This window comes from Triticum dicoccoides, chromosome 5B (assembly GCF_002162155.2).
Source record: "Triticum dicoccoides isolate Atlit2015 ecotype Zavitan chromosome 5B, WEW_v2.0, whole genome shotgun sequence".
Lineage (NCBI taxonomy): Eukaryota > Viridiplantae > Streptophyta > Magnoliopsida > Poales > Poaceae > Triticum > Triticum dicoccoides.
Window position 1 is genome coordinate 688,498,854 of NC_041389.1, and position 24,949 is coordinate 688,523,802.

Consider the following 24,949-nt stretch of genomic DNA (forward strand, 5'->3'; position numbering starts at 1 on the left):
CATCAACACCAAGATGGTGCCTAACCGAGTCAAGTTGCAGTTGATGCTCCTTTATATGTACTCTCACAGTTTGATGTATAGTAACACTTTCCATATTCGTTGTTGAACTAGCACCACGGCGCAAGCGAAAATAGACATCAGGGATAATGCTTGACAGATTAACAAAATCTAAAGGAGGAAGAATGGAGATCCATTTTGAGGCGGGTTTAAAAAGGCCATGTGATGCTACAGAGTCAACCAAGTTAGTATCAGAGGCAGCCGTTGACGTTAGGTGTCATGCATGTATCCTCCCAACGTGGATCCAGTACAGGAATGAGAAAGGCGGTACCCAGTTTAACACCTTCCTTGACCATTTATCCGTAAGTAATGTTATTCATCGCAATTAGTAATATTGTCTTGCTCTGTCCCATACTTTCTAGCTTCCTCCTAATAAGACTCACATTCTCTTTTCAACAGATGAGGTTCAAGTTGGATCCGAAAGATGATGCAACTAAACAAGTACGCACTCATGTTTTCAGTCTGCTCTATGACAATATCGGTACCACCTCAGAAAATCTCACTTTGAAGGCAAGGCTAACAATGAAATCAACTAAACATCTCTAGTGGAATATATTACAGATGAAGACTGGACAACCCTCATTAAACACTGGTCTGATCCAAAGTATCAGGTAGGCTATATGTATTTGATCAGACCACATATTGAACTTGTATTTATGTATGTGCCTTACAAGTGTATCTTCTTCTAGGCTAACTGTTTGAAGAACAAGACCAATGGTTCTAAAGTGAATTTCCAACAGGCAACAGGATCTCGTAGCTATAGTGCACACTGCGAGGCTCTTGTAAATAGCTGCTACTTCCTTCTTTTTTCTGTGCCATATTATCGTATCTATATTGACTTGTTCCAAATACAGAGGAAAGCCCGTGCGGACCAAAAAGAACCTGAACCGAATGTAGTGCAAATCTTCAAGGATTGCCACACCAGCAAGGTGAAGGGCATGAGCACACCAGTTCAAACCGCTGTTGTAAGTCCTTACTCCTCCTGCCTTTGAACTGATTGGTACTGTGATGTGTTCATTTAACTCTTAGTTTGCAGCCAATGTCAGTTACTCTGTTCACTTTTATAGACAGTTTTCTTAACGTATCATTTCACCTTACATGGTTTAAAAGAGATGAAGGATATTCTTTTGGTCTTGATCTGTAATCTAGTTGTTATGTTCATGTGCGCACACAATGATAAAATAGCATGTTTGTTTTATATCTGTTTTCCCATGATATGAATGATGTCGTACTATGTTCATCCTACTTTAAACCATGTCTCTTTATCCTTAGATGTCAACGAATGTGAGGAAATAGACAATACAGTAGGCATGCTACATGGACATATGTTCCGAAAGTGATTTTATTATGTAGTTGGCACTACAATACATGCTAATGTATTACAGTAGTTCACCAAAATAAGTTATGTATAAATGTGTAACCTACTTTGTTTATTTTTGTCTCATTAGTAACTTATTTGGTACACTAATCTACAAGTTCAAACTTTCAGGAAGCTATGGAATAAATGATTGACATCCACAACCACCTGAAGGTGACGAGGCTACCACAGGCACAATGTCACCTCTTGCTACAGTGCGTCAGTATCTCTCCACTAACAGTGCAAAAGGCACATTCCTGCGTAATTCTGGGTTGGTGCTACGTCTTGAGATTGTGTTGGTTTTCCTTGAAGAGGAAAGGGTGATGCAGCAATAGTAGCGTAAGTATTTCCCTAAGTTTTTGAGAACCAAGGTATCAATCCAGTAGGAGGCTCCTCAAAAGTCCCATGCACCTACACAAACAAAGAAAGAACTCGTAACCAACGCAATAAAGGGGTTGTCAATCCCTTCACGACCACTTGCGAAAGTGAGATCTAATAGAGATGGTATGATAAGATAAATATATTTTTGGTATTTTATAATATAGATGCAAAAAGTAAAGATGCAAATAAAAGTAGATTGAAAGCAAATATGATAAAAGATAGACCCGGGGGCCATAGGTTTCACTAGAGGCTTCTCTCAAGATAGCATAAGTATTACGGTGGGTGAACAAATTACTGTCGAGCAATTGATAGAAAAGCGAATAATTATGAGATTATCTAGGCATGATCACGTATATAGGCATCATGTTCGTGACAAGTAGACCGACTCCTGCCTGCATCTACTACTATTACTCCACACATCGACCGACTCCTGCCTGCATCTAGAGTATTAAGTTCACAAAGAACAGAGTAACACATTAAGCAAGATGACATGATGTAGAGGGATAAACTCATGCAATATGATATAAACCCCATCTTTTTATCCTCGATGGCAACAATACAATACGTGCCTTGCAACCCTTTCTGTCACTGGGTAAGGACACCGCAAGATTGAACCCAAAGCTAAGCACTTCTCCCATGGCAAGAAAGATCAATCTAGTAGGCCAAACCAAACTGATAATTCGAAGAGACTTGCAAAGATAACTCAATCATACATAAATGAATTCAGAGGAGATTCAAATATTTATCATAGATAAACTTGATCAAAAACCCACAATTCATCGGATCTTGACAAACACACTGCAAAAAGAGTTTACATTGAATAGATCTCCACAAGAGAGGGACAAAACATTGTATTGAGATCCAAAAAGAGACAAGAAGACATCTAGCTAATAACTATGGACCCGAAGGTCTGTGGTAAACTACTCACAACTCATCGGAAGGGCTAAGGTGTTGATGTAGAAGCCCTCCATGCTCGATTCCCCCTCCGGCGGAGTGCCGGCGAAGGCTCCAAGATGGGATCTCGCGGATACAAAAGATTACAGTGGTGGAAATTGTGTTCCGGTTGCTCCCTGGATGTTTTTAGGGTACGTAGGCTTATATAGGAGGAAGAAGTACGTCGGTGGCCGCTCGAGGGGCCCACGAGACAGGGGGCGCGCCCTGTAGGGGGGGCGTGCCCTACCCTCTCGTGGCCGCCTCGGCTGCTTCTTGACTTGCACTCCAAGTCCTCTGGATCACGTTCGTTCCAAAAATCACGCTCCCGAAGGTTTCATTCCATTTGAACTCCGTTTGATATTCCTTTTCTTCGAAATACTCAAATAGGCAAAAAAACAGCAATACGGGCTAGGCCTCCGGTTAGTAGGTTAGTCCCAAAAATGATAATAATGTGTAAAATAAAGCCCATAAACATCCAAAAGGGGTAACATAATAGCATGGAACAATCAAAAATTATAGATACGTTGGAGACATATCAAGCATCCCCAAGTTTAATTCATGCTCGTCCTCGGGTAGGTAAATGATAAAAACAGAATTTTTGATGTGGAATGCTACCTAGCATAATTCTCAATGTAATTTTCTTTATAATGGCATGAATGTTCAGATCAAAATGATTCAAGATAAAAGCTTATAAAACATAAAAATAATAATGCTTCAAAGCATACTAACAAATAATCATGTCCTATCAAAATAGCATAGCCAAAGAAAGCTTATCACTACAAAATCATATAGTTAGGCCATGATTCATTTTAATTACACAAAATACTCCCATCATGAACAACCCCGATGACGAGCCAAGCAATTGTTTCATACTTTTTAACGCGCTTCAGCTTTTTCAACTCTTACGCAATACATGAGCGTAAGCCATGGACATAGCACTAAGGTGGTAAAAGATGGTGGTTGTGAGGAAAAAAGGAGGGAGAAGATAGTCTCACATCAATTAGGCGTATCAACGGGCTATGGAGATTCCCATCAATAGATATCAATGTGAGTGAGTAGGGATTGCCATGCAACGGATGCACTAGAGCTATAAATATACGAAAGCTCAACAAAAAGAACTAAGTGGGTGTGCATCCAACTCGCTTGCTCACGAAGACCTGGGGCATTTTGAGGAAGCCCGTCATTGGAATATACAAGCCAAGTTCTATAATGAAAAATTCCCACTTAGTATATGAAAGTGACAACATAGGATACTCTCTATCATGAATATCATGGTGCTACTTTGAAGCACAAGTTTGGAAAAAGAGATAGTAGCATTGTCCCTTCTCTCTTTTTCTCTCATTTATTTTTTCTTTTTTTTCTTTTTTCTTTTTTTCTTTGGCCTTTCTTTTTTTCTTTTTGGCCTTTCTCTTTTTTTCTTTTCTTTTTCTTCTCTTTGTTTTCTTTTTGTAATGTCCGAAGTCTCATCCCGACTTGTGGGGGAATCATAGTCTTCATCATCCTTTCCTCACCGAGACAATGCTCTAATAATGAAGATCATCACACTTTTATGGATTTACAACTCAAGAATTACAACTCAAAGCTAGAACAAGATATGACTCTATATGAATGCCTCCGTCGGTGTACCGGGATATGTAATGAACCAAGAGCGACATGTATGAAAATTATGAAGGTGGCCTTGCCACAAATACGATGTCAACTACATGATCATGCAAAGAGCAATATGACAATGATGAAACGTGTCATAATAAACGGAACGGTGGAAAGTTGCATGGAAATATATCTCGGAATGGCTATGAAAATGCCATAATAGGTAGGTATGGTCGCTGTTTTGAGGAAGGTAGATAATGGGTTCAATACCGGCGAGAGTTGTGCGGTAGTAAGAGAGGCTAGCAAAGTGGAAGGATGAGTGTGCGTATATCCATGGACTCACATTAGTCATAAAGAACTCATATACTTATTGCAAAAGTCTACTTAGCCCTCGAAGCAAAGTACTACTACGCATGCCCCAAGAGGGATAGATTGGTAGGAAAATACCATCGCTCGTCCCCGACTGCCACTCATAAGGAAGACAATCAAAAGATCACCTCATGCAACAAATTTGTCACACAACTTTTACCATACGTGCATGCTACGGGACTTGCTAACTTCAACAAAAGTATTTCTCAATTTCATAATTATCCACTAGCATGACCCTAACATTACTACTTTATATCTCAAAACAATTATCAAGCAACAAATTGATCAGAGCATCCAATTCACTTCCTATGGTAGTTTTTATTATACCCAACTTGGATGTTCATCATTCTAGGACCAAATTTGTAACCATAGAAAATACCATGCTGTTCTAAAAGACTCTCAAAATAATATAAGTGAAGCATGAGAGACTAGCAATTTCTTCAAAATTAAGTTACCACCGTGCTCTAAAAAATATAAGTGAAGCACTAGAGCAAAAACTATCAATCTCAAAAGATATAAGTGAAGCACATAGAGTATTCTAGCAAATTCTAATAAAGTGGGCTTCCCCCAAAAGGTGTGTACAGCAAGGATGATTGTGACTAAAAAGCAAAGACTAAAATAATACACGACGCTCCAAGCAAAACACTCATGTGGCAAATAAAAATATAGCTCCAAGTAAAGTTACCAATGAACGAAGACGAAAGAGGGGATGCCTTCCCGGGGCATCCCCAAGCTTGGGCTTTTGGCTATCCTTGAATATCTTGGGGTTCCATGGGAATCCCCAAGCTTAGGCTCTTGCCACTCCTTATTCCATAGTCCATAAAAGCTTTACCCAAAACTTGAAAACTTCACAACACAAAACTCAACAGGAAATCTTATAAGCTCCATTAGTGAAAGAAAAGAAAACCACCACATAAGGTACTGAAATGAACTCATTATTTATTTGTTTTGGTGTTAAACCTACTATATTCCAGGTTCTCTATGGTTCATACCCTTACATACTAGTCATAGATGCATCAAAATAAGCAAACAACACACGAAAAACAGAATCTATCAAAAACAGAACAGTCTGTAGCAATCTGTAACTAATGCAAACTTCTGGAACCCTAAAAATTCTACCAAAATAGGACGTACTGGACAATTTGTTTATTAATCAGCATAAAAAGAAGCACGTTTCTGTGATTTATTGAATTGTTTCTCGTGAGCGCAAAGTTTCTGTTTTTCAGCAGAATCAAATCAACTATCATCATAGGTTATCCTATAGGTTCTACTTGGCACAAACACTAATTAAAAGATAAAACACATCTAAACAGAAAGTAGAAGCAAAATTTATTACTAAACAGGAACAAAAACAAAAAACACAAAGAAAATTGGGTTGCCTCCCAACTAGCGCTATCGTTTAACGCCCCTAGCTAGGCATAAAAGCGAAGATAGATCTAAGTAGTGCCATCTTTGGCACTCGATTCATATGTAGCTCGCATGATAGATTCATAAGGTAATTTGAATTTCTTTCTGGGAAAGTGCTCCATGCCTTTCTTTAGTGGAAATTGGAATCTAATATTCCCTTCCTTCATATCAATAATCGCACCAATCGTTCTAAGGAAAGGTCTACCAAGAATAATAGGGCAAGAAATATTGTAATCTATATCAAGAACGATAAAATCTACGGGCACCAAATTTCTATTTGCAACAATGAGAACATCATTTATCCTTCCCATTGGCTTTTTAATGGTGGAATCCGCAAGGTTCAAATTTAAAGAGCAATCATCAAGATCATGGAAACCTAGAATATCACATAAAGTTTTCGGAATCGTGGAAACACTAGCACCCAAATCACACAAAGCAAAACACTCATGATCTTTAATTCTAATTTTTCTAGTAGGTTCCCACTCATCATTAAGATTTCAAGGTATAGAAACTTCCAAATTAAGTTTTCATCAAAATATTGCATCAAGGCATCAACGATATGTTTGGTAAAAGCTTTATTTTGACTATAAGCATGTGGAGAATTAACAACGGATTGCAACAAGGAAATACAACCTTCTAAAGAACAATTATCATAATCAAATTCCTTGAAATCCGAGATAGTGGGTTCAATGCAATTTAAAGTCATGACCTCTCCAATCCCACTTTTACCAAATTTAGCATCAAGATCTAAAAACTCCGAATTTTTGGGACGCCTTGTAGGTAAACTTGACTCATCTTCAGTCCCATTATTATCAAGATTCATATTGCAAAACAAAGATCTAATAGGAAACGCATCAATAACTTTAAGATCTACATCATTATTTTCATGGAAACCAGATACAAAGCTATCTTTCTTAGCACGCAATCTAGCTGTTCTTTCCTTGCACTCGTCAATGGAAATTATCATTACTTTGAGAGACTCATTGATATCATGCTTATGGGAAGAAGATCTAAGTTTAAGAGAATCAACATCAAGCGAAAGTCTATCAACGTTCCTAGCCAAATCATCAACTTTGAGCAATTTTCTTCAAGCAAAGCATTAAAATTCTTTTGAGAAATCATAAATTCTTTCACGCTATTCTCAAAATCAGAGGGCATCTTATTAAAATTACCATAAGAATTATTGTAGGAATTTCCATAATTATTAGAGGAATTACTAAGGAACGGTCTAGAATTAAAGTTTCCTCTATAAGCATTGTTTCCAAAACTATTCCAACCAACAAAATTCACATCCATAAATTCATTATTATTCTCAATAAAAGTAGACAAATGCATATCATTGGGATCAAGAGGAGTATTTTTAGTAGCAAACAATTTCATAAGTTCATCCATCTTTCCGCTCAAAACATTGATTTCTTCTATAGCATGCACTTTTTTACTAGAAGATCTTTCGGTGTGCCATTGAGAATAATTTGCCATAATATTATCAAGAAGTTTTGTAGCATCTCCTAACGTTATTTCCATAAACGTGCCTCCCGCGGCCGAATCTAAGAGATTTCTAGAAGCAAAGTTCAAACCGGCATAAAATTTTTGTGTGATCATCCATAAATTCAAACCATGAGTAGGGCAATTGTGAATAATCAATTTCATTCATTCCCAAGATTGGGCAACATGCTCATGATCAAGTTGTTTAAAATTCATAATATCGTTCCTAAGAGTGATAATCTTAGTGGGAGGAAAATACTTAGAGATAAAAGCATCTTTGCACTTGTTCCAAGAATCAATACTATTTTTAGGCAAAGACAAAAACCAAACTTTAGCACGATCTCTAAGTGAAAACGGAAATAACTTCAATTTAAAAATATCATTATCCATATCTTTCTTCTTTTGCATATCACAATAATCAATAAAGTTGTTTAGATGAGTAGCGGCATCTTCACTAGAAGGCCGGCGAATTGATCCTTCATAACAAGATTCAGCAAAGCAGTATTGATTTCACAAGACTCAACATCATTAAGAGGAGCAATCGGAGTACTAGGGAAATCATTATTATTGGTATTTGAGAAATCACACAATTTGGTATTATCTTGCGCCATGGCAACAAGTAATCCAACACACAAGCAAATAGAAAAAGGCAAGAGAAAAGAGAGAGAGATTGGGAAAGAGAGGGCAAATAAAACGGCAAGGGTGAAGTGGGGGAGAGGAAAATGAGAGGAAAATGGCAAATAATGTAAATGCGAGGGAGATGAGTTTGTGATGGGTACTTGGTATGTCTTGACTTGAGCGAAGACCTCACCGGCAATGGCGCCAGAAATCCTTCTTGCTACATCTTGAGCTTGCGTTGGTTTTCCTTGAAGAGGAAAGGGTGATGCAGCAATAGTAGCGTAAGTATTTCCCTCAATTTTTGAGAACCAAGGTATCAATCTAGTAGGAGGCTCCTCAAAAGTCCCATGCACCTACACAAACAAACAAAGAACTCGCAACCAACGCAATAAAGGGGTTGTCAATCCCTTCACGGCCACTTGCGAAAGTGAGATCTAATAGAGATAGTATGATAAGATAAATATATTTTTGGTATTTTATAATATAGATGCAAAAAGTAAAGATGCAAATAAAAGTAGATTGAAAGCAAATATGATAAAAGATAGACCCGGGGGCCATAGGTTTCACTAGAGGCTTCTCTCAAGATAGCATAAGTATTACGGTGGGTGAACAAATTACTGTCGAGCAATTGATAGAAAAGCGAATAATTATGAGATTATCTTGGCATGATCATGTATATAGGCATCACGTCCGTGACAAGTAAACCGACTCCTGCCTGCATCTACTAATATTATTCCACACATCGACCGACTCCTGCCTGCATCTAGAGTATTAAGTTCACAAAGAATAGAGTAAGCATTAAGCAAGATGACATGATGTAGAGGGATAAACTCATGCAATATGATATAAACCCCATCTTTTTATCCTCGATGGCAACAATACAATACGTGCCTTGCAACCCTTTCTGTCACTGGCTAAGGACACCGCAAGATTGAACCCAAAGCTAAGCACTTCTCCCATGGCAAGAAAGATCAATCTAGTAGGCCAAACCAAACTGATAATTCGAAGAGACTTGCAAAGATAACTCAATCATACATAAAAGAATTCAGAGGAGATTCAAATATTTCTCATAGATAAACTTGATCATAAACCCACAATTCATCGGATCTCGACAAACACACCGCAAAAAGAGTTTACATCGAATAGATCTCCACAAGAGAGGGGGAGAACATTGTATTGAGATCCAAAAAGAGAGAAGAAGCCATCTAGCTAATAACTATGGACCCAAAGGTCTATGGTAAACTACTCACAACTCATCGGAAAGGCTATGGTGTTGATGTAAAAGCCCTCCGCGGTCGATTCCCCCTCTGGCGGAGCGCCGGTGAAGGCTCCAAGATGGGATCTCGCGGATACAGAAGGTTACGACGGTGGAAATTGTGTTTCGGTTGCTCCCTGGATGTTTTCGGGGTACGTAGGCTTACATAGGAGGAAGAAGTACGTCGGTGGCTGCCCAAGGGGCCCAGGAGACAGGGGCGCGCCCTGTAGGGGGGGCGCCCCCTACCCTCTCGTGGCCGCCTCGGCTACTTCTTGACTTGCACTCCATGTCCTATGGATCATGTTTGTTCCAAAAATCACGCTCCCGAAGGTTTCATTCCCTTTGGACTCCATTTGATATTCCTTTTCTTCGAAATACTGAAATAGGCAAAAATAGCAATACGGGCTAGGCCTCCAGTTAGTAGGTTAGTCCCAAAAATGATAATAATGTGTAAAATAAAGCCCATAAACATCCAAAAGGGGTAATATAGTAGCATGGAACAATCAAAAATTATAGATACATTGGAGACATATCAGTTGGTTGTCAAGGTAACCTCGTCCAAATCGCCTACTAGACAAAATCTTCCGGCTAGACAGAGTGATATATCTGTGCTCCAGACACAAGTCCAATCCCTAATGGACGTTGTTTCGGAAACAAGAATAATGGTTGACAAATGTCGTCAAGATATGAATGGTTGTGAAACCAGACTATCAGACATTCGCTCTGTTGTTCAAGAGCAATGGCGAAAAAAGGTGAAGATCGTGCTACTCCATCAGATTCTACAGCCTGAAACATTAGCACTCAGATCAAATGATTTGTGCTTCTATACATCTTTTTTTTGTGAAAATGTGCTTCTATACATCTGATGGTGCTTTTATCTCCAAGGACTGTAAACTTTATGCCAACAGGCCTTTTGTTGTATGGTTGGCATTTATTTTGTTGTGATACAGCATTTATGATGCTGCCAAAGGCTTCAGTAATTACGATGCTATTTTTGTATAGTGTAGGTTTATCTTAATAATGTATTCGGCCGAAAGCTTCGTAGGAGCCCAACATGCCAACATTCGTCGGGCCCACTCCAATTGGGCTAAAAATGATTATGGGCCGAAATTTGCATGTAGCCCATCAAAAATATCTGGGCTTAAATCAGCATAAGCTTTCATATTTTTCTGGTAGGCCTGTGCCCATAGTGGGCCTTTAACAGGCCTAAACATAATTTGGGCCCTCGGTAACAATAGGCCATTTACAGGTGTAAATATCTCGAGCCCATAAAAACATGGGCCTTAAATAGGCCGAAAGTAAGATTGGGCCCTGATAGTGCCAAATAACCCACTAGTCTTAGTAGGCCGAAATGGTGGCCCACTTATGATGCAAATCTTTCACAGGCGGAAATTCGGACGGGCCGTAAATACGCAGACCTAATACACGGGCCTTTAATAGGCCGGAAGTTCGGTCGGGCTAGATTAGCGTCATTTTTATATGGGTCGTTAATGGGCCCGATGTGACGTTGGGCCACGTATGGCCCATGGATTTCGTCCGATGTTAACAGGCCAAAAATCACAATAGGCTGAAAGTGGACCAAATATATAGTGGTCCTCTAACAGGCTGAATGTCAGACATGGCCGAATATGATCCAAATCCTTCACGGTCATTTATGGGCTGAAAGTTTCAATGGCCTGTAAAAGGTCCCAAATGAAGCGGGACCTTTAACAGGCCGAAAATACACCAGGCCGTAATTCAGTCCAAATACTTAGTGGGCTGTTAATGGGACAGAAGTGACCATGGGCCACGATGATGACAAGTTTAGGACAGGTCGCTGACGGGCTGATTTGACACTAGCCATACGGGCCTTAACTGAGAATATTGGGCCTTTAGCTGGGCAGACCCATTATGGTCTGCAAAATCTTGTGGGCCTCTAGCTGGGTCAGCCCATTGTGGTCCGCTAAATCTTGTGGGCCTTTAGCTGGGCCAGCCGATTATGGTCTGCAAAATCTTGTGGGCCTTTAGCTGGGTCGACCCATTATGGTCTGCTAAATCTTGTGGGCCTTTAGCTGGGCTGGCCCATTTAAACATTATGGGCCACTTTTGGGCCCGTCCATGTGTCGACATATCATAGGCCCATCTTGACCGTTGGATGAGTGACACTTGTGCCAACGCGGAGCTGACGCGTGGTTCCGTCGGCCAATGAGAATTTTACACGTGGAAAATCGGCATTGGTCGTGGCTGTTAGCGGGTTATCGGATCCAAAACCGGACTTGATAGCTTAACGACACTTAACGGCGTCCCATTACGGTGGATGTCGTATGTCGGTCACCCTTGACAAAAGCACTTCTATGATGCGTGATTTATCGTCATGGAAGTGGACACTTCCGTGATGATAATTTTGGTAATGTCATGGAACACTTCTACGACAGCACAGGTGTGACTATCTTGATTCTGTCATAAAATCGTCATGGATGTACATGCATGACAAAAAACGTGACCTACTGTGACAAACATGTATCATCACGGAAGTGTATTTTTTTGGAGTGCGGTTTGTGGTTCTGCGATTGTTCGGATAGCGGGTTGGAGTTCTTGTAGCTTCGGTCAGCCATCCCCAACGTACAGGTTACATCCAACCTTGGCAGGTATAAAGCTAGTTATCCCGGCTGCTTGCAGCTAGTTAACCCTGATGTCTACTACACAACCTTCTTCTTGTAGACGTTGTTGGGCCTCCAAGTGCAGAGGTTTGTAAGACAGTAGCAAATTTCCCTCAAGTGGATGACCTAAGGTTTATCAATCCGTGGGAGGCGTAGGATGAAGATGGTCTCTCTCAAACAACCCTGCAACCAAATAACAAAGAGTCTCTTGTGTCCCCAACACACCCAATACAATGGTAAATTGTATAGGTGCACTAGTTAGGCGAAGAGATGGTGATACAAGTGCAATATGGATAGTAGATATAGGTTTTTGTAATCTGAAAATATAAAAACAGCAAGGTAGCAAGCGATAAAAGTGAGTGTAAATGGTGTTGCAATGCTTCGAAACAAGGCCTAGGGTTCATACTTTCACTAGTGCAAGTTCTCTCAACAATAATAACATAATTGGATCATATAACAATCCCTCAACGTGCAACAAAGAATCATTCCAAAGTCACTAATAGCGGAGAACAAACGAAGAGATTATTGTAGGGTACAAAACCACCTCAAAGTTATTCTTTCCGATCAATCCATTGGGCTATTCCTATAAGTGTCACAAACAGCCCTAGGGTTCGTAGTAAAATAACACCTTAAGACACACATCAACCAAAACCCTAATGTTACCTAGATACTCCAATGTCACCACAAGTATCCGCGGGTATGATTATACGATATGCATCACACAATCTAAGATTCATCTATTCAAACCAACACAAAGTACTTCAAAGAGTGCCAGAAAGTTTCTACTGAAGAGTCAAGACGAAAACGTGTGCCAACCCCTATGCATAAGTTCACAAGGTCACTGAACCCGCAAGTTGATCACCAAAACATACATCAAGTAGATCGCGTGATATCCCATTGTCACCACAGATAAGAACATGCAAGACATACATCAAGTGTTCTCAAATCCTTAAAGACTCAATCCGATAAGATAACTTCAAAGGGAAAACTCAATCCATTACAAGAGAGTAGAGGGGGAGAAGCATCATAAGATCCAACTATAATAGCAAAGCTCGTGGTACATCAAGATCGTGCCATATCAAGAACACGAGAGAGAGAGAGATCAAACACATAGCTACTGGTACATACCCTCGGCCCCCGAGGGTGAACTACTCCCTCCTTGTCATGGAGAGCGCCGGGATGATGAAGATGGCCATCGGTGATGGATCTTCGGCAGGGTGCCAGAACAGGGTCTTGATTGGTTTTTGGTGGCTATAGAGGCTTGCGACAGCGGAACTCCCGATCTAGTTTTATTTCTGGGGGTTTCTTTATTTATAGGAATTTGTGGCATCGGTCTCACGTCAGGGGGGTCTCTAAGTCGTCCACGAGATAGGGGGCGCGCCCAAGGGGGTAGGGTGCACCCTTCGCCCTCCTGGACGGCCCGGGACTCTCCTGGCCCAACTCTTTTACTCGGGGGGCTTCTTTTGGTCCATAAAAAATCATCAAAAATTGGAACGTCAATTGGACTTCGTTTGGTATTCCTTTTCTGTAAAACTCAAAAACAAGGAAAAACAAAAACTGGCACTGGGCTCTAGGTTAATAGGTGAGTCCCAAAAATCATATAAAATAGTATATAAATGCATATAAAACATCTAAGATGGATAATATAATAGCATGGAACAATCAAAAATTATAGATATGTTGGAGACGTATCAAGCATCCCCAAGCTTAATTCCTGCTCGTCCTCGAGTAGGTAAATGATAAAAATAGAATTTTTTATGTGGAATTCTACCTAACATATTTATCAATGTAATCTTCTTTATTGTGGCAAGAATATTCAGATCCATAAGATTCAAAACAAAAGTTTAGTATTGACATAAAAACGATAATACTTCAAGCATACTAAGAAAGCAATTATGTCTTCTCAAAATAACATGGCCAAAGAAAGCTTATCCCTGCAAAATTATATAGTTTGGCTATGCTCCATCTTCGTCACACAAAATATTCAAATCATGCACAACCCCGGTTTCAGCCAAGCAATTGTTTCATACTTTAGTATTCTCAAACTTTTTCAACTTTCATGCAATACATGAGCGTGAGCCATGGACATAGCAGTATAGGTGGAATAAAATATGGTAGTTTTGGAGAAGACAAAAAGGAGAAGATAGTCCACATCAACTAGGCGTATCAACGGTCTATGGAGATGCCCATCAATAGATATCAATGTGAGTGAGTAGGGATTGCCATGCAACTAATGCACTAGAGCTATAAGTGTATGAAAGCTCAAAAACAAACTAAGTGGGTGTGCATCCAACTCGCTTTCTCACGAAGACCTAGGGCATTTGAGGAAGCCTATCATTGGAATATAAAAGCCATGTTCTATAATGAAAAATTACCACTAGTATATGAAAGTGACAACATAGGAGACTCTCTATCATGAAGATCATGGTGCTACTTTGAAGCACAGGTGTGGAAAAAGGATAGTAACATTGCCCCTTCTCTCTTTTTCTCTCATGTCTTTTTTATTTGGGCCTTCTCTTTTTTTATGGCCTCTTTTTTCCCTTTTTTCTTTTCTTTTTTTTCGTTCGGAGTCTCATCCCGACTTGTGGGGGAATCATAATATCCATCATCCTTTCCTCACTGGGACAATGCTCTAATAATGATGATCATCACACTTTTATTTAATTACAACTCAAGAATTACAACTCAATACTTAGAACAAAATATGACTCTATATGAATGCCTCCGGCGGTGTTCTGGGATGTGCAATGAATCAAGAGTGACATGTACGAAAGAATTATGAACGGTGGCTTTTCCACAAATACGATGTCAACTACATGATCATGCAAAACAATATGACAATGATAAAGTGTGTCATAGTAAACGGAACGGTGGAAAGTTGCATGGCAATATATCTCGGAATGGCTATGTAAATGCCATAATAGGTAGGTATGGATGGTGGGTGTATGGTACCAGCGAAAGTTGCGCGGTACTAGAGAGGCTAGCAATGGTGGAAGGGTGAGAGTGTGTATAATCCATGGACTCAACATTAGTCATAAAGAACTCACATACATATTGCAAAAATCTACAAGTCATCAAAACCAAGCACTACGTGCATGCTCCTAGGGAGTTAACCATCGCGCGATCCCGACCTCCACACATAAGGATGACAATCAATAAATAAATCATGCTCCGACTTCATCACATAACGGTTCACCATACGTGCATGCTACGGGAATCACAAACTTTAACACAAGTATCTCTCAAATTCACAACTACTCCACTAGCATGACTCTAATATCACCATCTTCATATCTCGAAACAATCATAAAGAATCAAAATTCTTATAGTATTCAATGCACTTTATATGGAAGTTTTTATTATATCCCTCTTGGATGCCCATCATATTAGGACTAAATTCATAACCAAAGCAAATTACCATGCTGTTCTAAGATACTCTCAAAATAATATAAGTGAATCATGAGAGTTCATCAATTTCTTCAAAAATAAAACTACCATCGTGCTCTAAAAAGATATAAGTGAAGCACTAGAGCAAATGACAAACTACTCCAAAAGATATAAGTGAAGATCAATGAGTAGTCGAATAATTATGCAACTATGTGAAGACTCTCTAACATTTAAGAATTTCAGATCTTGGGATATTATTCAAACAGAAATCAAAACAAAATAAAACAAAATGATGCTCCAAGCAAAACACATATCATGTGGTGAATAAAAATATAGTTCCAAGTAAAGTTACCGATGAACGAAGACGAAAGAGGGGATGCCTTCCGGGGCATCCCCAAGCTTAGTTGCTTGGTTGTCATTGAATATTACCTTGGGGTGCCTTGGGCATCCCCAAGCTTACGCTCTTGCCACTCCTTATTCCATAGTCCATCTAATCTTTACCCAAAACTTGAAAACTTCACAACACAAAACTCAACAGAAAACTCGTAAGCTCCATTAGTATAAGAAAATAATCACCACTTAGGTACTGTTGTGAACTCATTATAAATTCATATTGGTGTTATATCTACTGTATTCCAACTTCTCTATGGTTCATACCCTCCGATACTACTCATAGATTCATCAAAAAATAAGCAAATAACACATAGAAAACAGAATCTATCAAAAACAGAACAGTCTGTAGTAATCTGTAACTCTCGAATACTTCTGTAACTCCAAATTTTTTGAAATAAATTGGTGGACGTGAGTAACTTGTCTATTAATCTTCTGCAAAAATAATCAACTTAAAATCACTCTTCTGTTAAAAATGACAATTATTCTCGTGAGCGCAAAGTTTCTGTTTTTTACAGCAAGATCGCATTAACTTTCACCCAAGTCTTCCCAAAGGTTCTACTTGGCACTTTATTGAAACAAAGCTATAAAACATGATTACTAAGATTAATCATGTGGACACACAAAAATAGTAGGGGTAAATATTGGGTTGTCTCCCAACAAGCGCTTTTCTTTAATGCCTTTTTAGCTAGGCACGATGATGACAATGATGCTCACATAAAAGATAAGAATTGAAACATAATAGCAACATCATGAAGCATATGACTAGCACATTTAAGTCTAACCCACTTCCTATGCCTAGGGATTTTGTGAACAAACAACTTATTAGAACAATAATCAACTAGCATAGGAAGGCAAAACAAGCATAACTTCAAGATTTTCAGCACATAGAGAGGAAATTTGATATTATTGCAATCCCTACAAGCATATATTCATCCATCATAATAATTTTCAGTAGCATCATGAATGAATTCAACAATATAACCATCACATAAAGCATTATTTTCATGATGCACAAGCATAGAAATTTTATTACTCTCCACATAAGCAAATTTCTTCTCATGAATAGTAGTGGGAGCAAACTCAACAAAATAACTATCATGTGAGGCATAATCCAATTGAAAATTTAAATCAAGATGAAAAGTTTCATGGTTATAATTATTCTTTATATTATACATGTCAGCACAATAATCATCATAGATAGCAACTTTATTCTCATAATAAATTGGAACCTCTTCTGAAATAGTGGATTCATCACTAAATAAAGTCATGACCTCTCCAAATCCACTTTCATCAATATAATCATCATAAATAGGAGGCATGCTATCATCAAAATAATTTTGCTCATCAAAACTTTGGGGACTAAAAATATCATATTCATTAAACATAGAATCCCCAAGCTTGTAGCTTTGCATATCATTAGCATCATGGATATTCAAGGAATTCATACTAACAACATTGCAATCATGCTCATCACACAAAGATTTTATGCCAAACATTCTAATGCATTCTTCTTCTAGCACTTGGGCACAATTTTCCTTTCCATCATTTTCACGAAAGATATTAAAAAGATGAAGCATATGAGGCACCCTCAATTCCATTTTTTGTAGTTTTCTTTTATAGACTAAACTAGTGATAAAACAAGAAACTAAAAGATTCGATTGCAAGATCCAAAGATATACCTTCAAGCACTAACCTCCCTAGAAACGGCGCCAGAAAAGAGCTTAGTTGATGGGGTGTTAGTGCCGCTTACCTATCCTCCCCGGCAACGGCGCCAGAAAAGAGCTTGATGTCTACTATGCAACCTTCTTCTTGTAGACGTTGTTGGGCCTCCAAGTGCGGAGGTTTGTAGGATAGTAGAAAATTTCCCTCAAGTGGATGACCTAAGGTTTATCAATCCATGGGAGGCATAGGATGAAGATGGTCTCTCTCAAACAACCCTGCAACCAAATAACAAAGAGTCTCTTGTGTCCCCAACACACCCAATACAATGGTAAATTGTATAGGTGCACTAGTTCAGCGAAGAGATGGTGATACAAGTGCAATATGGATAGTAGATATAGGTTTTTTTGTAATCTGAAAATATAAAAACAGCAAGGTAGCAAGCGATAAAAGTGAGCATAAATGGTGTTGCAATGCTTCGAAACAAGGCCTAGGGTTCATACTTTCACTACTGCGAGTTCTCTCAACAATAATAACATAATTGGATCATATAACAATCCCTCAACATGCAACAAAGAGTCACTCCAAAGTCACTAATAGCGGAGAACAAACGAAGAGATTATTGTAGGGTACGAAACCACCTCAAAGTTATTCTTTCCGATCAATCCATTGGGCTATTCCTATAAGTGTCACAAACAGCCCTAGAGTTCATAGTAAAATAACACCTTAAGACACACATCAACCAAAACCCTAATGTCGCCTAGATACTCCAATGTCACCACAAGTATCCGCGGGTATGGTTATACGATATGCATCACACAATCTCAGATTCATCTATTCAAACCAACACAAAGTACTTCAAAGAGTGCCCCAAAGTTTCTACCGGAGAGTCAAGATGAAAACGTGTGCCAACCCCTATGCATAAGTTCACAAGGTCACTGAACCCGCAAGTTGATCACCAAAACATGCATCAAGTAGATCACGTGATATCCCATTGTCACCACAGATAATCACATGCAAGACATACATCAAGTGTTCTCAAACCTTAAAGACTCAATCTGATAAGATAACTTAAAAGGGAAAACTCAATCCATTACAAGAGAGTAGAGGTGGAGAAACATCATAAGATTGAACTATAATAGCAAAGCTCGCGGTACATCAAGATCGTGCCATATCAAGAACATGAGAGAGGGAGAGAGAGAGAGAGATCAAACACATAGCTACTGCTACATACCCTCAGCCCCGTGGGTGAACTACTCCCTCCTCGTCATGAAGAGCGCCGGGCTGATGAAGATGGCCATCGGTGATGGATCACCCCCTCCGTCAGGGTGCCAGAACAGGGTCCCGATTGGTTTTTAGTGGCTATAGAGGCTTGCGGCGGCGGAACTCCCGATCTAGGTTTATTTCTAGGGGTTTCTGTATTTATAGGAATTTGTGGCGTCGGTCTCACGTCAGGGGGGTCTCCGAGTCGTCCACGAGATAGGGGGGCGCGCCCAAGGGGGTAGGGCGCGCCCTCCACCCTCGTGGACGGCCCGGGACTCTTCTGGCCCAACTCTTTTACTCCGGGGGACTCTTTTGGTCCATAAAAATCATCAGAAATTGGCATGTCAATTGGACTCCGTTTGGTATTCCTTTTCTGTAGAACTCAAAAACAAGGAAAAACATAAACTGACACTGGGCTCTAGGTTAATAGGTTAGTCCGAAAAATCATATAAAATAGCATATAAATGCATATAAAAGATCTAAGATCAATAATATAATAGCATGGAACAATCAAAAATTATAGATACATTGGAGACATATCAATCCCTCCCGATTCGATCCTATGACGTGAAGATCGGGCAACCCTCGGGCATGAACTCGTTCATTGGGTTCCCACCTATCATCTGGCATCAGAGCCTTTGTTGACATGGTAGGATCTGTTATTCAAGTTTATCTTGCTACCATCCCTTTAGATCGAGTGTTTTTCATGCTATATTTTCTGTCCTAGAAGTCCAAAGCCCCACCACCAATAAATTCAAGCCTTGTTGGTGCTGAGATGTTGTTGTTGCATACCTTGCATGGTCTTCATCTTTTAGATCTACACCAAGTTTATCTTTGTAATTTCTTTCAGATTTGGTTGTTGTGCTTTGGAAAAAGAGAGAGAAAAGAGTGGCAAAAAGGAATCAAAGAGGGAAAAAGAATGGCAAAAAAAGTCAAGAGAGAAAAAGAAAGTGTTGTGCAAGATCCAAAAGTTTCAGCTTGGTAGAAAAATTTCAGAAGCTTGTGTGTTGTGTGTTTTCTATCTTGGTGCAAAGGTCCAGCACATCCATCCACATATTTTCTTGATTTGCATCAACTTGATTTCAGCACAAGCCCCTTTTTGTTTACCCCACCGAGCTCCACCAAAAAACCGAAGCTAGTTCTTTGATCCCTGTCTTTCAATCGCTTTAACACATCTGGGAGAAGCACAATCTGATGTGAACTCATAAGAACTTTGGTGAGTAAGAGGTGAGGTTGTGTGATTCCACAAAAATTATCCTATCCCACTTTTCAGCCCCACTAACATGGCAGGAACTGCATCGAGTGATCATGGAGAAGATCAAGGGGAAGAAGATGCCCCATTCACACGTGCCGAGTTTCTGGAATTACAGAACATGGTTCTAGAATTTCGAAGGAGGCTTAACGAGTGTCTTCAAGCAAGTGGTGATGGGGTCCGACACCGCAATACCCTGTTTATCATGAAGTGCAGCAACGAAGACATGCTCGAGGGCATGATGTTGTTGCTCGTGGGCGTGTCACTACTACTCAAGAAGTGCAATAAGGAGCACATGCCCGAGGGCATGGTGTTGCTGCTGCTTATGGGTGTGGTGTTGTTTCTCCTGAAATGCGGCAAGGATGGCATGCTCGAGGGAAAGCTACCGCTACCCCTAGGTGTGTCGTTGCTGCTCATGAATCGCAGCAAGGACGTCATGCCTGACGGCAAAGTTACGGCACCCGTCGACACACTAACGACCCACCGCAAAGGATGACCGCGGTTGATGAACCGACTCTGGTGATTCATAGCCCATGTTTACCTAAGAAGCTCACTCCTAATGTTGGCATCCCAACCACCACCACTGTCCCAACATCCAGGAAACATGCGCCACAAATTCCATGTGAGGAAGAGAGTCCACAATCCAAAATCCCACAACTTGAGAGTGATAAGAAAAGCAAGCCGAGTGACTCCACCAAAAGTGAGGAAGAGTGTCCACTTTCAAAAATTCCACCACTCGAGAGTGAAAACAAAAGTGAGTTGAGTGACTCCACCAAATGTGAGGAGTTTCCACTTTCCACAATTCCATATATTGAGAGTGATAAGGAAAGTGAGGTGAGTGAGTCCACAAAATGTGAGGATCAGATTGTTCATCATGAGATTAGAGAAATGCAAGATCTCCACCTAGATATACCACACATTCAGGGAGAGAGGATTAATGAGTTGTGTGAGTCCACAAAATGTGAGATTGAGATCATTCCACGGCTCATTAGAGAGATAAGTGATCCACAACCCTATATACCACACAATAAGAGTGAGAGGATAAGTGAGTTATGTGAGTCCACTAAATATGAGGTTGAGATTTTTCAATAAGAGAATAGCGATCCGCCACCATGGAAAAATAGTAGTCCACCAAATGAAAAGAGAGTGGAACATTCAATAACTATCCTTTCACAAAATTCTCTTTCTTTGCAATATGTGCAGTTGCAAAAGGCATACCTATCAGCTCTCTTGCAACGATGGGAGATTGAGATACAAGAGCAAATATGGAGGACATGGAACACCACTACACAAGGTGCGTGTGTGAAGATTGATTTTCAGAAAGGCATTCAAGTAATCAATTAGGTAAAACAAAAAGGATCTTCCATTTTGATGAAGCCAGAGGTATGCACTTATGAGTTTTTGAAGCAATGGCGTGATAAGATTAGAGAAAAATTGTTTGGTACATCATCCATCTAGCAATATGATTTTGCTAATCTTGAAGAGGCTATAAAAGATCCAATAAAACTGAACGTTGCACATGATTATTTATCATTTTCTTTTCCTAGTTATTTTGTATTGTCCTTGTGCTATAATTTTGCAGGCCAAATGAAGTTGAGGATGACTTTTATCCTAAAGAGGGAGGCTGATATGGACATGGTCATGGTTAGTTATAAAATTGTACTCCATGGAAATATTTGCTGGAAGGAACTCCTAAGTCGAACAAAGCATCATATTGACATCATCCATAAGCTAGCAAAGTTGAAAACTAAAATTCTCTATATCATGAAACCTTTGCATTATGATTTGTTATTGCCCTGCTTTCTTTTGTGTTATGCCCAGGCAGAGTCACGGACGAATCCTTTTCAAGAGAGGGGGGATGATGAGGACATCTTGGTCACTGAAACAACACTTATCATCCCTAAACAAACTCTAAGTTGTGACAAACAAATACATGATCAGATGCAACACAATTCAAAGGTGAAAGCTACAAATGAGGTTTCCATTATTCCTTTTCATGGATATTATCTACTTATCTTTTGTAGATCAAAGAGAGTGAAGGACGACTCTTCATCAAGGGAGGGAGGATGATGAGCACATGGGAACAGCATACATAACATTTCAGAAAAGTGCACAATTTAGTTGGAAGGAATTACTAAGCCGAATCAAGCAAACACATGACCATGTGAACGCTAACTTAAGTTTACCTAGTAACCTTGATGACACAACTATGCTTTCATCCCCATTGTTGTTGTTTGAACTTAGGTATCACATGGAAGAAATCCAACAACGTATGATATCTTGAAGCAACAGGTCTGGAGGAACAAGTTTGGAGAAAACAAGTTTCAAGTGAAGCTGATGCTATCAGATTTTACCTCTGATGTTTCGTTGTGCCACACCCATGTGGTCGAGAGACGGGGCCATAGGGGTACATCACTAGCAGCTCCATCAAATCATCTTTCCAATGCAAGAAAATCTCACATCATTTGGAGTTGTGAGCCAAAAGTTGTAGTCATTCTCGTGGAAGGTGTTCAGGCTGTCAAGATTTCGTGAATTTCCGAGGAGCTCTCCAATAACTCCCAAAGTTGACTGCTTATTCTCCCAAGGAAACCATGCAAACCTTCTTACTTTTGAAACCATTTTCACACCTAGCTAAGGGGGGTTGTCCCTGCTATAAAAACCCATCTCCCCCATCCTCTTAGAAACCTTTTGTCAAACCATTCAGCTACAAGTTTATGCAGCAAGACTGCTAGAGAGATCCGAGAGATCCTTTCTACCTTTGCTCTTGTGAGTTCATCCGGATTCGCGAGAAGGAGCCTCTGGTTCCCCCTAATTCGTTCTCTACGGTTCCGGCTGTTTTGTGTGGGTTAGTCCCGGTTTGTGGTTCTGCGATTGTTCGGACAACGGGTTGGAGTTCTTGTAGCTTCGGTCAGCCATCCCCAACATACGGGTTGCATCCAACCTTGACAGGTATAAAGCTTGTTATCCCGACTGCTTGCAGCTAGTTATCCCTCCCGATTTGATCCTACGCCGTGAAGATCAGTCCACCCTCGGGCGTGAACTCGTTCATCGGGTTCCCACCTATCACCATCTCTTTGTTGAACTAGTGCGCTTATACAGTTTACCATTGTATTTGGTGTGTTGGGGACACAAGAGAATTTTTTATTATTTGGTTGCAGGGTTGCTTGAGAGAGACCATCTTCATCCTACGCCTCCCACAAATTGATAAACCTTAGGTCCTCCACTTGAGGGAAATTTGCTACTGTCCTACACAACTCTGCACTTGGAGGCCCAACACGAGTCTACAAGAACAAGTTGTGTAGTAGACATCACAAATGTGTACGACCAAGATCAAGGACTCACGGAAAGATATCACAACACAACTCTAGACACAAATTTAAGTCATACAAGCTTTATATTACAAGCCAGGGGCCTCGAGGGATCGAATACATCAGCTTGAACACAAGCAATTCAGCAAAAGCAATAATATATAAGTGTAAGTTAAACAAGTTTGCCTTAGGAAAGCCAGCGCAAAACTAGCATAGATGGAAAAGGCAAGGCCTCCTGCCTTGGAGCCTACTATCTACTCCAGGTCATCGGCGGTCTCCATGTAGTAGTAGGCACCATCGGGGTAGTTGTAGTCATCGGTAGTGGCATCTGTCTCCTGGGATCCATCAAATGATCGCAACAACCGGAAAGAAGAAAGTGGGGGGGGGGAATGGGTAGCAAAGCAACTGTAAGTGCATCTAGTGCCACCCCTAGTTGGTTTTGGAGTATTGATGACAAAGTTGGTTGAGGGATTAATGCGTTTGTGAGAATTGCAGGATAACGTAGGTAGTGTCCCTCATTGATTCGGTTTACCTACCGGAGATGACCCCTAAAAATGTATGAAGACATTGAAGACAATGGTGGTATGAGAAGATATTCATATTGAAGACTATGACATGAGAAGACATTGCGTGAAGACTATGGAGCGCGAAGACTGTGTGGTTTCGTTGTTTCCTTTTCTTCTTTGTTGAGTCATAGGAACCACCGTACTGTTAAGTGGGGTCCAAGTGAACTAAGTCAGAGTGACTGAAGTGATGCTCAACCCAAATCCTATGTCTTCGAGCGAAGACAATGAGAGCAAATCTTATCCAGAGCTAGATGAGTCAGCTTTGCTTGTAGCCCAAGTAAAGTTGCCGCGTGTGTTTGAAATCTAACCGTTGGAACACGTGTCAGTTCCTTAGTGACCCATGGTCATTTCGGACAAATTAGGTCGGGTTGCCTTATGGCTATAAATAGCCCACCCCCTACACCATAAATTGGTGGCTGCTCAGAGTTAGTGCACGGCTTTTGTCGTTTGAGAGCAACCCACCTTGAAGCATTTGAGAGAGAGAAATCCTTGCGAGGACAAAGCCCAAACATCCAGAGCCAAAGAGTGTTAGGCATCACTGAAGTCTTTCTGTCTATGTGACCTGAAGACTTATTACACTTGAGGACTGTGAATCCTCCAACCGGTTAGGCGTCGCGTTTTGAGCATCCAAGAGTCATTGTGGATTGCCGGGTGAACAAAGTCTGTGAAGGTTCGGAAGTCTACCTTGAAGACTTACCAGAGTGATTCGGCGAGGACTGGGTGTCCTTAGCTCAAGGGGAATAAGGTGAAGAAACGTTCTTCTGAGTTAAATCTCAGCCTCCTTAACCAGACGTATAGTTTTCACAACAACTGGAACTGGTCCAACAAATCATGTGTCTTCAACAAGCGACCGGTTCTATCCCTTTCCATCCTTTACTTAAGTTTGTCTTCATGAAGTCACTGCCTATCTGTGTATCTGTTTGACTTCATTGCTTGACTACTACTGTTGATTGGCTTCATACTATCTTCCATCCTGATCCTTACTACCTAGCTGCTATTAGTCTTCGTACGTTAATGATATTGCATACTT